The sequence below is a fragment of the Xyrauchen texanus genome, chromosome 6 (genome assembly GCF_025860055.1).
Source record: "Xyrauchen texanus isolate HMW12.3.18 chromosome 6, RBS_HiC_50CHRs, whole genome shotgun sequence".
NCBI lineage: Eukaryota > Metazoa > Chordata > Actinopteri > Cypriniformes > Catostomidae > Xyrauchen > Xyrauchen texanus.
In genome coordinates this window covers 14,649,221-14,654,283 of record NC_068281.1, presented here as the reverse complement: position 1 = coordinate 14,654,283, position 5,063 = coordinate 14,649,221, and positions in this window count along the sequence as shown.

Genomic DNA, 5,063 nt, shown 5'->3' with positions numbered 1-5,063 from the left:
TTTTCTTTTTGTTTTTCTGTTTCAAAAGTGGCTTTTTCTTTGCAATTCTTCCCATAAGGCCTGCACCTTGAGTCTTCTCTTTACGGTTGTGCATGAAACTGTTGTTGAGCAGGTAGAATTCAATGAAGCTGTCAGCTGAGGACATGTGAGGCGTCTATTTCTCAAACTAGAGTCTCTGATTTACTTATCCTCTTGTTTAGTTGTACATCTGGCCTTCCACATCTCTTTCTGTCCTTGTTAGAGCCAGTTGTCCTTTGTATTCGATGACTGTAGTGTACACATTTGTATGAAATCTTCAGTTCATTTTGCTATTTCAAGCATTTTACAATGATTGACTTATGAGTTTCTAGAGAAAGATGTTTATTTTTTTGTTGCCATATTGACCTTAAGATTATTGCATACTGTGGCAACTCAAAAACAAATACAAAGACAATGTTAAGCTTCATTTAAAGAACGTCTAGGTTACGTATGTAACCTCCGTTCCCCGATGGAGGGAACGAGACGTTGTGTCAGAGAAGCGACACTAGGGGTCTCTCTTGAGTGCCGATATTCACCTCTGATCTATGAAAAAAGGCCAATGAGAAGTTGGCAGCCGGTATTTGCATGTCCCGCCCCCGGACATACGGGTATTTAGGCAGCGCAAATACAGGAGTTCATTCAGGATTTTTCTGAGGAGCCGGAAATGGTCCGGCCACAACAGTGGCTCGGCTCAGCGACGTGGTGGGGAAGACACAATGTCTTGTTCCCTCCATCGGGGAACGGAGGTTACATACATAACCTAGACGTTCCCCTTCTGTCGCTCTCTCCACGTTGTGTCAGAGAAGCGACACTAGGGGTCCACTTATTAAAGTGCCATGCGCTGAGCCGTGTACGTGAACTGTTGATACAGGAGCGAGCAGATATTCTTACGTGCAGGACGACCAACTGTATCAGGCTGCACGTACCCTTCCCCAATGCCCCATTCAAGCCATCAGAATCCTTTTCGTTACCCTGGAAGGGGGAACAAGGTGATGGCCGCCAACCTGGGAACGGGCCAGCCTGGCTGGGCCTCTTTTCTCTCTATGTTTCTCGCATAGAGCAACTACGGCCGGGGCCCTTACACGCATTGAGGGAAGGGGGTCTTAGCCCTTCTTTCAGGGGGAGAAGACCCTGCGGAAGCCACACCTACCTGGCCGGGGAGGCAAAGAGTGGCAAATGCATCACATGGCCTGTTTTGACCCATGTGGAAAAGTTGGTGCGGTGGTAGATCCAGCCTCGTAGAGGGGGGAAGCATACAGCACGGCGACCGAGGCAGCTGTAACTGCCTAAGAGAGACACGGGGGTCCGCTCGTGAGGGGAGAGTACCGTGGAATTACACACAGGGGGAGTCCGAGCAGGAGGCCTTACCTGTGGAGCACCCATTCCAGTACAGGGTAGCCTTCGGGGACCCGTAGTGGCTTGGGTCGGCGAGTTCCTCAGCTGAACTGCGGACCCAACATGACTAGGGAGGAGTCAACCAGCGACCCGAAGATGGGGTCTCCTGGGAACGGAGGTGCACTATTTTACCTCGGCTGAGGGAAAGGGCGCTAGGCGCAAGCGATTCACCCGGTCAGCGTGTTACCGAGTTCTACGGGCTCGGACCTGAGAAAACACGGGACGATACTGACTCAACATGGAGATTGTAAAACCTTGAGAAAGTGTTGCCCACCCTGCTGCTCTGCAGATGTCTGCTAGGGAGGTGCTCCTGGCCAGTGCCCATGAGGACGCAACACCCCTGGTGGAGTGAGCTCGGACCCGCAAGGGGGGCACGGCCTGGGTGTGATAAGCCAATTAAATGGCGTCGACAACCCAGTGGGCAAGCCTCTGTTTGGAGACAGCGTTCACTTTCCGCTGTCCCCCGAAGCAGACAAAGAGCTGCTCAGAGCTTCTAGTGCTCTGCGTGTGGTCCAGATAGATACGCAAAGCACGTACTGGACACAGCAACGCAAGGGTTGGGTCTGCCTCCTCCTGGGGCAGCGCTTGCAGGTTCACTACCTGATCTTTGAAGGGTGTGGTAGGAACCTTGGGCACATAGCCCGGTCGCGGTCTTAGGATCACATATGTGTCTGCCGGACCGAACTCCAGGCAAGTGTCGCTAACAGAGAATGCTTGCAGGTCCCTGACCCTCTTGATGGAGGCGAGCGCGATCAGCAGGGTGGTCTTGAGAGAGAGGGCCCTGAGTCCAGCTGAATCTAGCGGCTCGAAGGGGGGTCTCTGGAGGCCCGTGAGGACGATCGAGAGATCCCAGGAGGGGAATAGGTTAGACCGGGAGGGAGTTAGCCTCCGGGCACCTTTGGGGAACCTGACAATTAAGTCGTGCTTACCAAGAGACTTGCCGTCTATCGTGTCGTGGTGAGCCGCGACGGCGGCGACATACACCTTGAGGGTGGAGGGGGACAGCCTCCTCTCCAGCCTCTCCTGAAGAAACACTAGCACTGACCTAACCGCGCACTTCTGCAGGTCTTCAGCTCGGGAAGAACACCAGTTCGCGAACAGACGCCACTTTAGATGCCACTAAAGATGCCTGGTCGAGGGGGCTCTGGCTTGGTTGATAGTATCTATGACGGTCGGTGGTAGGCCGGCTAGATCTTCCGCATCCCGTCCAGGGACCAGACCTGGAGGTTCCAGAGGTCTGGGTGCGGGTGCCAGAGCGTGCCCCGTCCCTGAGAAAGAAGGTCCTTCCAAGGGTACACCTGCTGCAAGGGTACCCCTGCCCGTAGAAAGCAGAGGTCTGTCCAGGGTTTGAGGGTTTGGCGGCAGGCGGTGGTAACTTTCACATTGTGCGTCCCGCTGCGCCATGCTCGTCTCGGGACTCGAGTCTGGAGCCAGTGCTGAAGTGGTCTCATATGCATCAACCCCAGCGGCGCGGCCGCCGCGGAGGATGCCATATGCCCCAGGAGCTGTTGGAATCGTTTTAGAGGGACCACGGTACCTGGCTTGAGGGAAGCGAGGCATTTTAGCACCGACTGAGCATGCTCGTTGGAGAGACGTGCTGTCATTGAGACGGAGTCTAACTCCAAACCGAGAAAAGAGGACTGAGGTGAGCTTGCTCTTTTCCCAGTTGACCTGAAGCCCCAAACGGCTGAGGTGCCTGAGCACCTGGTCTCTGTGCGCACATAGTAACTCTCGCGAGGGGGCCAGGATGAACCAGTCGTCGAGGTAATTGAGTATGCGAATGCCGGCTTCTTGGAGCGGGGCAAGAGCTGCCTCTGCGACTTTCGTGAAGACGCGAGGGGACAGAGACAGGCCGAAGGGGAGGACTTTGTACTGATACGCCTGGCCGTCGAATGCGAACCATAGGAAGGGTCGGTGTCGAGGGCGAATCGAGACGTGAAAATATGCGTCCTTCAGGTCTACTGCTGTGAACCAATCTAGATGCCGGATGCCAGATAGAATTTTTTTCTGGGTGAGCATTTTGAACAGGAGTTTGGACAGGGTCCGATTGAAAACTCGTAGGTCCAAGATCGGTCGTAAGCCGCCGCCTTTCTAGGGTACAACGAATTAAGGGCTGTAGAAACCCTTCTTCGTTTCGGTTGGAGTGACAGGCTCTATCGCGTCTTTGATTAGAAGGGAGGCGATTTCTTCGTGCAGGGAATGGGCATGTTTGCCGTGTACTGCGGTGTACTACGCCCACGAAGGGGGGTGGAGGCCTGGCAAACTGAATTGCTAACCGAGTCGAATGGTCCGGTGCAGCCAGCGTGACGGCTTGGCAGTGAAAGCCACGCCTCTAAGCTCCGTGCTAGGGGCACCAAGGGGACGAGTATTTTGGACCTACCCGGCGGGGCTTCACAGCGGTGCGGAACAGGTAATGCGGCGTCGGGAGGCAGTGAAGCGGCCCGAGGCTCCGGTGCTGAGAATAGACTCAAAGCACTTACCTTGCTCTGCGCACCCGGCAGGGGGCGGGTTCGTGACTGAGGAGGAGGTCTGATGTTGGCGTCCTCTGGACTCGTCTGAACCGGCCGGCCGGGGAACAGTCGTGGGCTGAAGGCGGCGACACCGCGTCCAGGAACCGGGACTGTTGAGGCCTGAAAGCAAAGTGCTGTAAGAACGGCATTTGCAGGCCAGGTGACCCAGAGACAAAAAGGAAATAGCTCTATAGAGTGTACAGAATTTAACAAAAAAATTCTCCTTCCGGCCCTCCACCGGGGAACGGAGCGGTCTTACCAGCTCCGGAGCTATCGTCTCGGTCTCTGGGTCGGTCATCTCCTCGAGGGGGTCCGTGAGACGAGGGGCGTCCAACTTCTGCGGGGAGCTCGACGCTGGGGCTGAGAGCTGGACCCACGCTCTTCGTTAGTTGAGGCGGAGCACCACTTTCTTTCTTTCTTGAAAGCAGCAGGAGGACGCCCTCGGCGAGCAGACAGGGCATGGCCCCTGGCGGCAGGTTTGCGGCAGGGCAAGATGTGTGAAATAGCCTCTGTCTGTTTCTTCACCACTGAGGACTGCTGGGCGGAGTGGTCAAGTGGTGTCGCCGAATGGACGGAGCTGGGAGACGGGGGCATTTTTTGAGAAAGCGTGCTTTGTCTGCCTCCTGTACTGCGACCAGGTCCTGTCCATCGTTGCGTTTCTGGACCACGGGGGGTGGCCATTGCCTGTTTGAGTGCAGTTCCTGCAGCACGTCAAGAACAGGACTACCCAAGTGCAGATTTGAAGTGCCTTGGCCCGGTGGACTTGCAGGAGGGGGCAATGGCGTGCAGGGGGGAGCGGTCTGGGACCGTTGTGAGCGGCGCACATGCCCGCGGAACCAATTAAGCCCGGGGAAGCATAGTGGACCTCCATGCGTCAGGCTCAGACTGGGCGCAGACCCGAAGGTGGCGGCCCAGGCTAGTTATCCGCATCCGACGCCGCTGTTACGCTCTCCAATGCAGCGGTGATGTCATCATCCAATGCCGGGGAGCTCGAGGGACCGGACGGTAGGCCGTTAAGCGGACCGCACTAATCCCGAGCTCGGGGGAAGCAGGCAAGCGTGCCGGGGAGGCGGGAGGTTTCGAGGGGATTTACCCGGCGAAAGCGTCCCGTTATTCTCCCCAGATCGTCTTTCATCACCC